The sequence below is a fragment of the Coregonus lavaretus genome (assembly GCF_964263955.1).
Source record: "Coregonus lavaretus genome assembly, contig: HAP1_SCAFFOLD_1718, whole genome shotgun sequence".
Taxonomy (NCBI): domain Eukaryota; kingdom Metazoa; phylum Chordata; class Actinopteri; order Salmoniformes; family Salmonidae; genus Coregonus; species Coregonus lavaretus.
In genome coordinates, this window is record NW_028159506.1 from 23,569 (window position 1) to 35,352 (window position 11,784).

Here is an 11,784-nt window from a genome sequence, read left to right on the forward strand (position 1 = left end):
AGAAATCTGCATATTTCTCTATTTAATTTAAAAACAATATTTTTGTTGTTGTTGGCTGTCTGCCAAGATATAATTTAATATGGACAAAATATGCACGGAATTATGATACCACTTATGTAGAGTACTTGTGTATGTATTAAAATAATATACTGAACAAAAATATGAACGCAACATGCAACAATTTCAACGATTTTACTGAGTTACAGTTCATATAAGGAAATCAGTCAATTGAAATAAATAAATTAGGCCCTAATCTATGGATTTCACATGACTGGGCAGGGGCGCTGCCATGGGTGGGCCCGGGAGGGCATAGGCCCACCCACTTGGGAGCCAGGCCCACCCACTGGGGAGCCAGGCCCAGCCAATCCGAATGAGTTTTTCTACACAAAAGGGCTTTATTACAGACAATAATACTCCTCAGTTTCATCAACTGTCCGGTTGGCTGGTCTCAGACGATTCGGCAGGTGAAGAACAAGGATGTGGAGGTCCTGGGCTGGCGTGGTTACACGTTGTCTGCGGTTGTGAGGCCGGTTGGACGTACTGCGAAATTCTCTAAAACGACGTTGGAGGCGGCTTATGGTAGAGAAATTAACCTTCAATTGCACGCTCCCTCAAAACTTGAGACATCTGTGGCATTGTGTTGTGTGACAAAACTGCACATTTTAGAGTGGCCTTTTATTGTCCCCAGCACAAGGAGCACCTGTGTAATCAACTTATTGATATGCCACACCTGTCAGGTGGATGGATTATCTTGGCAAAGGATAAATACTCACCAACAGGGATGTAAACAAATTTGTGCACAACATTTCAGAGAAATACATTTTTTTGTGTGTATGGAAAACTTCTGGGATCTTTTATTTCAGCTCATGAAACATGGGACCAAGACTTTACATGTTGCGTTTATATTTTTGTTCAGTGTAGTTTGGGCTAAAGAAAACAATGATTTCTTATATGAGATTGGCACCCTGGCCCATCCTCTTTTCCCGCCTCCCCGGAACTTTTGTGGGTCCTCAAACTGACCTTTGACTGCAGTAGTGAGGAAATATGACCTATACAGTAAGGCAACCAACTACTTTTGGGCCAATTGTGCGCAACTTTACGCAACTTTGTTTTAATGTTAGGATATTATGTTTACTCAGATAACCCAATTCATTCCTGTTTAATATTCATACTACCAGTGCACACACATGATCCTAATTTACTCTCAACATAACAGCATAATGTAACTGGCCACATAAGGACTCAAGCTTGTTTTAGTTTCTTTTTGTATTGTTCAATTCTTCATTTTTTTTTATCTTAAAAATAAACCGGAATTCCTAGGAGATGACTAAAGAACATGTGCAGCCACAACACTTAGAGATAATGAGGAAGACTACAAACTACAGAGCGAAGAACTACAGTCAACAACACAACTCGTTTCTGAAGTAGTGTATGTGTGTGTATGTGTGTGTGTGTGTGTGTGTGTGTGTATATGTGTGTGTGTGTGTGTGTGTGTGTGTGTGTGTGTGTGTGTGTGTGTGTCTTCTGGGCGGTTGAAGCAGGTTTTGCTGCGGAGCACAGCAGCCTTGAGTGTGTAGCTAAACTAAGGGCTACATACCCACTGATGGCTCTGTATCGAACAGACGTTGTTGTCTGCCACTCCAGGCCATTCACGCAGACTCTCGGCAGAGGAGAGTGAAATATGAACATCTTTCTCCTTTTGCAATTCATCTTATTCTGCTCTCCAGCAATGAGGTCCTGTATCAAGGTTATTATAGTTATCTGTTTTTATATTAATTTTAGTTTTAGTTTACTATAATAATCTTGTCCTGTATTACCATATTAATCGCTTGGGAGGACTGCAATATACTGTATTATTGACAGAGAAACTCAGGTGTTTTCAAAGGAAAAAGTTATTGAAAGAAACAGTTCTTAATGCCACCGATGTAGTCAAAGGATGACCTCACTGAAGGACAAGTTCATAGCATGGTATTACACTGTACTGTCCATAGTTAAACTATACCATCATGGTATTAGCCTAACCATGAACTTTCTTATTATCACCATTGACTATCCAATGAGTTCTACAACAATGAAGGCAATAGTTGACCACTAAGGCTGTAGCGTTCCTGTCTTCTTCTAGACTTTGCTGAGAAACGCAGTGAAACTGGCTTTAGTGTAATCCTTCACTCAGATATTACAGGACCAGACGAGGCCATGTAATCATTTGAGTCTCACAATTTTGTAGTGCCTAAATACCTACTGCTCTGTGGCTGGCGAAGCCTGAAAAGCACTGACAATATTACCTCAAATATTAGATAGGAGATCTAGACTGGATCTGTTGATGATAATACCTGGAACAATTCCCCTCCATCTCAACCTTACAGCAGCCAGCCACTCAGGTCAGAAGTCATATTCCAAAAACCTGAAAAGTTTTATTTCTCCTGTTGGTAAAAGTGCGGACTGTGAAGTGAAGAAAATTATTGTGGAATCCAGACAAATGTACACCTTGGCCGAATACCATGATTCTAGCAATTTCACACAGACCCAGTTTTTTTCTCCACAGAAACAGCCAGGAAAACAGCCAAGTCTGCCACTTTCCAGATGGAGGGTATGCTTATGAATAATGACTAACTCCGAAAGTTGACTCAGACTGCCGGTGTTACAATGTTAGCTAAGGCACTCATTTTCATCCATATTACTTATAAAACAGAGGAGAACTAATTGTGTATTCATTTGGGGCCAAGGTTTCTTCATTGTTACCAAGCACAGGGCTTTAAAGGTAACAAAAATATGCAATTACAGTATGACAGCATGGTAATGTACTGAAGAGGCTATTTGTTTACTGACATGAACAACACATACAGCGCATTCGGAAAGTATTCAGAACCCATGACATTTTGTTACGTTACAGCCTTATTCTAAAATTGATTAAATTGGTTTTTCCCCCTCATCAATCTACGCACAATACCCCATAATTAAAATGCAAAAACCGTTTTTTAGAAATGTTTGAAAATGTATAAAAAATAAAAAACGGAAATATCACATTTACATAAGTATTCAGACCCTTTACTCAGTACTCTGTTGAAGCACCTTTGGCAGTGATTACAGCCTCGAGTCTTCTTGGGTATGATGCTACAAGCTTGGCACACCTGTATTTGGGGAGTTTATCCCATTCTTCTCTGCAGATCCTCTCAAGCTCTGTCAGGTTGGATGGGGAGCGTCGCTGCACATCTATTTTCAGGTCTCTCCAGAGATGTTCGATCGGGCTCATGTCCGGGCTCTGGCTGGGCCACTCAAGGACATTCAGAGACTTGTCCCAAAGCCACTCCTGCGTTGTCTTGGCTGTGCGCTTAGGGTCGTTATCCTGTTGGAAGGTGAACCTTCGCCCCAGTCTGAGGTCCAGAGCGCTCTGGAGCAGGTTTTCATCAAGGATCTCTATGTACTTTGCTCCGTTCATCTTTCCCTTGATCCTGATTAGTCTCCCAGTCCCTGCCGCTGAAAAACATCCCCACAGTATGATGCTGCCACGGACAATTCCTTTGACCTCATGGCTTGGTTTTTGCTCTGACATGCACTGTCAACTGTGGGACCTTATATAGACAGGTGTGTGCCTTTCCAAATCATGTCCAATCAATTGAATTTACCACAGGTGGACTCCAATAAAGTTGTAGAAACATCTCAAGGATGATCAATGGAAACAGGATGCACCTGAGGTCAACTTTGAGTCTCATAGCAAAGGGTCTGAATACTTATGTAAATAAGGTATTTCTGTTTTTTATTATTTAAACATTTGCAAACATTTCTAAAAATCTGTTTTCGCTTTGTCATTATGTGGTATTGTGTGTAGATTGATGAGCGGAAAAACATATTTAATCAATTTTAGAATAAGGCTGTAACGTAACAAAATGTAGAAAAAGTCAAGGGGTCTGAATACTTTCCGAATTCACCCCCTTGGCATTTTTCCTATTTTGTTGCCTTACAACCTGGAATTAAAATGGATTTTTAGGGGGTTTGTATAATTTGATTTAAACAACATGCCTACCACTTTGAAGATGCAAAATATGTTTTATTGTGAAACAAACAAGAAATAAGACAAGAAAAGTCAATACTTTGTAGAGCCACCTTTTGCAGCAATTACAGCTGCAAGTCTATTGGGGTATGTCTTTATAAGCTTGGCACATCTAGCCACTGGGATCTTTGTCCATTCTTCAAGGCAAAACTGCTCCAGCTCCTTCAAGTTGGATGGGTTCCGCTGGTGTACAGCAATCTTTAAGTCATACCACAGATTTTCAATTGGATTGAGGTCTGGGCTTTGACTAGGCCATTCCAAGACATTTAAATGTTTCCCCTTAAACCACTCAAGTGTTGCTTTAGCAGTATGCTTAGGGTCATTGTCCTGCTGAAAGGTGAACCTCCGTCCCAGTCTCAATTCTCTGGAAGACTGAAACAGGTTTCCCTCAAGAATTTCCCTGTATTTAGCGCAATCCATCATTCCTTCAATTCTGACCACAGCATGATGTTGCCACCACCATGCTTCACTGTGGGGATGGTGTTCTCGGGGTGATGAGAGGTGTTGGGTTTGCGCCAGACATAGCGTTTTCCTTGATGGCCAAAAAGCTCAATTTTAGTCTCATCTGACTAGAGTACCTTCTTCCGTATGTTTGGGGAGTCTCCCACATGGCTTTTAGTGAACACCAAATGTGTTTATTTTTTTCTTTAAGCAATGGCTTTTTTCTGCCCACTCTTCCGTAAAGCCCAGCTCTGTGGAGTGTACACCTTAAAGTGGTCCTATGGACAGATACTCCAATCTCCGCTGTGGAGCTTTGCAGCTCCTTCAGGGTTATCTTTGGTCTCTTTGTTGCCTCTCTGATTAATGCCCTCCTTGCCTGGTCCGTGAGTTTTGGTGGGCGGCCCTCTCTTGGCAGGTTTGTTGTGGTGCCATATTCTTTCAATTTTTTAATGATGGATTTAATGGTGCTCCGTGGGATGTTCAAAGTTTCAGATATCCCTGACCTGTTTGGAGAGCTCCTTGGTCTTCATGGTGCCGCTTACTTGGTGGTTCCCCTTGCTTAGTGGTGTTGGGGCCTTTCAGAACAGGTGTTTATATACTGAGATCATGTGACAGATCATGTGACACTTAGATTACACACAGGTGGACTTTATTTAACTAATTATGTGACTTCTGAAGGTAATTGGTTGCACCAGATACATATGCACGCACCACTTTTCCGTTATTTATTTTTTTAGAATTTTTTTTAACAAGTTATTTTTTTAATTTCACTTCACCAATTTGGACTATTTTGTGTATGTCCATTACATGAAATCCAAATAAAAATCCATGTAAGTTACAGGTTGTAATGCAACAAAATAGGAAAAACGCCAAGGGGGATGCTTTTGCAAGGCACTGTAAATAGAAGAAATTTGACAAAATGACTTGTTGGAAAGGTGGCATCCTATGGCGATGCCATGTTAAAAGTCAATGAGCTTCTTCAATCAGGCCATTCTACTGCCAATGTTTGTCTATGGAGATTGCATGGCTGTGTGCTCAATTTTATACACCTGTCAGCAACGAGTGTGTCTGAAATAGCCAAATCCACTAATTTGAAGGGGTGTCCACATACGTTTGTATCTATATAGTGTATATTATATAAGATAAACAGGTGGAATGAAGGAGAAATACACAAGGAAAGCTTGCAGTGAGTGGTCACACTTCCTCCGATATGTTACATTTCACTGAAGAGTCCACTTCCCTTTTACTCCTTTCCGGCTAGTAGGCATTCCCTCCATCCCTCCGCTCCATCCCCCTTTCCCCAGAGCTCTCCACGTAGCAGCAGCTACTCCTTCCTCAAAATTAAAAGGCACTTAAACCTGACAGCACTGGCGGCAAGTCTCAGAGAGAGAGAGAGAGAGAGAGAGAGAGAGAGAGAGAGAGAGAAACATGCCTGAGATACAAAGAGAGATAGCGAGAGAGAGAGAGAGATAGAGAGAGTGAGAGCGAAAGAGGCACTAAAACAGCCGCCCGGCTGTGGCCTAGATTTCCTTTTCAAATCCGCTCTGGAAGCCCTCGTCTCTCATCCTCAGCTGCACTGTACCGCGAGCTCTGAGCTCTGAGCGGAGCTAGGCAGCCGTCACTCGCCTCACCGATCTGTGCAGCACAGCACAGCACATCAAATCCCAATCCTTGTTAATTTGAGTGTGGGTCATTGTTTATTTTTAGTAACTGCCCTCGTTCTTGGGAAACAGGCAGTGATTTATTTTTGCTCCAGTGACTCCAAACCTAGAGAGAGACTGGCTGAATATGTACTGTATGTAGACGCATGTTTCTAGTTTATGGATACTGTATTTGATACGTACTGTATATTCATGCCGTTTCAATATGTTGTGATAAACCAAGACTACGGTAGTTCTAGTTGGTTTTCTTTCGTCCATCTTCACAACTTTTAGGATTTAGACAAATTATTTTATAATCAATATGGAGTAAAGTTATTGGTCTTAAATGTGTTATAATTAAGCAATATGGCACAAGGGGGTGTGGTATATGGCCAATATACCACGACTAAGGACTGTTCTTAAGCACGACGCAACGCGGAGTGCCTGGATACAGCCCTTAGCCGTGGTATATTGGCCATATACCACAAACCCCCGAGGTGCCTTATTGCTATTGTAAACTGGTTACCAATGTAATTAGAGCAGTAAAACTAAATGTTTTGTCATACCCGTAGTATACGTTCGGATATACCACGGATGTCAGCCAATCAGCATTCAGGGCTCGAACCACCCAGTTTCTAATTATAAAATTTGTCCTCGGAAAACTGACTATCCTACCGATCCTTGACTTCGGCGATGTCATTTACAAAATAGCTTCCAACACTCTACTCAGCAAATTGGATGTAGTCTATCACAGTGCCATCCGTTTTGTCACCAAAGCCCCATATACTACCCACCATTGGGACCTGTACACTCTCGTTGGCTGGCCCTCACTACATATTCGTCGCCAAACCCACTGGCTCCAGGTCATCTATAAATCACTTCTAGGCAAATCCCTGCCTTATCTTAGATCATTGGTCACCATAGCAACACCCACCCGTAGTATGCGTTCCAGCAGGTATATCTCACTGGTCATCCCCAAAGCCAACACCTCCTTTGGCCGCCATTCCTTCCAGTTCTCTGCTGCAAATGACTGGAACGAACTGCAAAAATCTTTGAAGCTGGAGACACTTATCTCCCTCACTAACTTTAAGCATCAGTTGTCAGAGCAGCTTACCGATCACTGCACCTGTACACACCCCATCTGAAATTAGCCCACCCAACTACCTCATCCCCATATTGTTATTTACATTGTTATTTATTTTGCTCATTTTCACCCCAGTATCTCTATTTGCACATCATCTTCTGCACTTCTATCACTCCAGTGTTAATACTAAATTGTAATTATTTTGCACTATGGCCTATTTATTGCCTTACCTACATAACTTACTACATTTGCACACACTGTATATAGATTATCTATTGTGTTTTTGACTGTACGTTTAGTTTATTCCATATGTAACTATGTGTTGTTGTTATTTTTATCGCAATACTTTGCTTTATCTTGGCCAGGTCGCAGTTGTAAATGAGAACTTGTTCTCAACTGGCTTACCTGGTTAAATAAAGGTTAAATAAAAAAATTAAATAAAAAAAACAGTACTTACTTTCCTATCACTCCATGTAGTCCAAGTCAGGTCAGTCAGTGTGAGTGAATCAAAGCAGTGCTGTACTGAGTTTGGTAGCCATCTACCCTGACACATTGTATGGCATGTTGGGCAACCAGTATCAACTAAATCACCAGTGACAACGCATAGAGTGTTCTATACTATAGCCTAATCCCTACTAACAGTGCAATACTTTTGTCCAGGGCCCACTATTTAGGGAATAGGGTGCCATTTCATACGCAGTCCCAGTAAGCAACCCGATTTGTGACGAGTTTGGTAGCCGCCCACACTGACACATAGTATGGTGCGTTATGCAATCAAGTGTCACAGCCTCCTAATTGCCAGTGACATCGCTCAGAATGTTTCACTGTGAAATTAATCACAACACAAGCGCCAGGCAGCTCTACATATTTTACACCCAGCGCGGCTTGTAATTCACAACAGACGAGCTAATTAATAAACCACATGCAACACAAATACCAGTGAGCTACATTACAAGACACTTGATGTCTAAATGATCATCGGCCACCTGTAAAACGATGCGGGGGGACAGAATACTAAGGCTGCTTTTACACAAGCAGACCATTTCTTATATATTTTTTCCACTAATTGGTCTTTTTACCAATCACATCTGATCTTTTCACATCAGATTTGTTTCAGAGCAGATCTGATTGGACAAAATACGAATTAGTGAGAACGTTTTGGGGGGCTGCCTGTGTAAACGCAGCCTTAAGAGCAATATCCAGAATCAGATAGCTTCTAAGTACAGCATGGACAGGTAGAACTGATTGTATGGTAAGAGTTGTATTTAGAACCACGGTGTTTATCCAACTCAAAAGACATTCAAAGCTCAATATAAACGAGGTGGTTCGAGCCCTGAATGCTGATTGGCTGACAACAGTGGTATATCAGAACGTATACCACGGGTATGAAAAAACATTTATTTGTACTGTTCTAATTACGTTGGTAACCAGTTTATAAAAGCGATAAGGCACCTTGGAGGTTTGTGGTATATGGCCAATATACCACGGCTAAGGGCTGTATCCAGGCACTCCACATTGCGTCGTACGTAAGAACAGCCCTTAGCCATGGTATAGTGGCCATATAACACACCCCCTCTGGCCTTATTGCTTAAATAGACTCTAGTAGTGAATAGAGAAGAGGACATTGGAGTTCGACGGTTCCATATCTACAGCAGCTCACAATTGTTAACACAGTTTGTGAAACATATCCATATTTCCAAATGCCTGAGCTATTAATGTTGTGCCTGGTATCAATAATATAGTTCTTATATTGTCACGATAGGTTGAATAAGATATGAAGATAGCATGTTATGAAGTTACATTTCGAGAACTTGGGACTATAAGGTTCTATCTGCAACAAGATGATTCTGAGATAATTGGCTTTAAAGTTCCGAACCCTCATTGGTTTGAATGGTGTCAGTGATTTTTATATTTTATTCTTTTTTTAGAACTATATAGGTAGAGAACATTGAACAGAACAAGGATATGTCAATAACTCATTTTTGACAAAAATGCAGATAGAACCTTATAGTCCCAAGCTCTCGATTTGTTTGGAGAGGTAATGTAGGGAAAATGGCGACCTCAGACTCATTATAAAGTTATGATGGAAATGGTCTGTATCTGGGCACGCATGAAGAGTAGTTTATCCCCTCCCGTTTTCTTAGCATTATAAAAATATGAATGGTTCCCTCAGAAACACACACGACTGTACATCGACGGAGTCGAGCATAATCAACGTGACATGCATTTCACATTTAGTATACTTCTGGAAGGGCTGGTTTTGACCGGTTTCTGATGTTTGGAACACACACGCCCGGCATGGAGAGATAGTAAGACACCCAATTTGGGACGAAGCACAGGCTAATTGGTTTGACATCTCGCTTTTGTTTAATGAGTGTTAAAATTAGGTTGGGATCATGTTTACACGCTGGTAAACCGTGTTTCTTTTTAGGGGTCTATGATTAGCTTTGATCTTCGGGCGAGGGCTTCTAAGACTAATTGCTCAGATTGTTAGTTTTTTGTCTGAAAAATACAAAGAAAATAAGATGCTGCTTTCTCCGTCGAGACATCTTCAAGACGGAGAGCAGACAGACAATTAGTTTATTTTTACAACAATGAAAAAGAAGCGAAAAAGTCAAACATTGCTCTTTAGATATCAATTGATTCTGAAGTTCCTTATTGGTCTGAAGTTCCTTGTTTTTCTCCACACTAATGCCCAATGAAGTCATGCTTCATCCATGAATGACATGAGATCTCAACTTGATCACCAGGGCATCCTGACTGTCTTGTTCTCTGAATAGCATAGCTTCAAGGTGTCTGTGTGAGTTAGTGACAGGTCATTTCACCATATTCACCATGTTTTTCCAACCATCTCTGAGGCGATCCTTTGCTGCCACCCACCTGCTCTGGCTGAGATGAGTGTGTGTGTGTGTGTACATACATACATGTGTGTGTATGTGTGTGTGTATGTGTGTGTGTGTGTGTGTGTGTGTGTGTGTGTGTGTGTGTGTGTGTGTGTGTGTGTGTGTGTGTGTGTGTGGCTAGAATGAGTCAGATTAGGCAGACAGTGAGGAGAGAGTCTTACCAGACATTCAGAAAACTGGCTACAGCCTCTGGCCGACCAGATTGAATACAGTACTTTAATAAAGAGATGGGGAATGCCACAGATTAATTGAAGAGATGCGGAATGCCACAGATTAACTGAAGAGATGGGGAATGCCACAGATTAACTAAAGAGATGGAGAACGCCACAGATTAACTAAAGAGATGGAGAACGCCACAGATTAACTAAAGAGATGGGGAATGCCACAGATTAACTAAAGAGATGGAGAACGCCACAGATTAACTAAAGAGATGGAGAACGCCACAGATTAACTAAAGAGATGGGGAACGCCACAGATTAACTAAAGAGATGGGGAATGCCACAGATTAACTAAAGAGATGGAGAACGCCACAGATTAACTGAAGAGATGCAGAATGCCACAGATTAATTGAAGAGATGGGGAATGCCACAGATTAATTGAAGAGATGCGGAATGCCACAGATTAACTGAAGAGATGGGGAATGCCACAGATTAACTAAAGAGATGGAGAACGCCACAGATTAACTAAAGAGATGGAGAACACCACAGATTAACTAAAGAGATGGGGAATGCCACAGATTAACTAAAGAGATGGAGAACGCCACAGATTAACTAAAGAGATGGAGAACGCCACAGATTAACTAAAGAGATGGGGAACGCCACAGATTAACTAAAGAGATGGGGAACGCCACAGATTAACTAAAGAGATGGGGAACGCCACAGATTAACTAAAGAGATGGGGAACGCCACAGATTAACTAAAGAGATGGGGAACGCCACAGATTAACTAAAGAGATGGGGAACGCCACAGATTATCCATCAATAGTCTAGCTGGATAGAGATGTTTATCTTGATCAAAGCCAACAACAATCCACAAAATACACAGACAGATGCACACACACGTACAAGCACCCACACCCACACCCACACCCACACACATACACTGGAGGTGGTTGTACTAATCCTTTCCCCCTCCTGCCTGGAAAGTTACATCATAGTCAGTCTGACCCATTTAGAAAGCCTGTCTCCGTCTCTGCACCAGGGCTCACATCCAACATGTTCAGGTCAGGTCACCAGGATCTAAAACCGCCCACAGAGCGCAGCACAAGCCTATTCTATATAGTGTGTGTGTGTGGCTGAGTGTGTGTGTATGAGAGAGAGAGAGAGAGAGAGAGAGAGAGAGAGAGAGAGAGAGATGTTGTTTGTCTACTGTATGTGTAATTGCATGTATCTACAGTATATCTACGTCTGCATTTGTGCAGGTGTGAGGCTCTGAATCTTTACAAGGTACTGCCAAATAAGATGACCTTGCAAGAGAGATGCAGTATATCATGGATAACAATTCATGCTCCCATAGACCAACAGTGACTAACGTGTCATGGAAAAACAAGGAACTCAGTTGAACTGCTATGCAAATGAATCTCCATTCACCTCAGCGGCTTAACTGAAACCGGCGCCCACCTATTTTCCAACAGATAATGAGCTAAAACCTTTTTGTTTTCTTAAAG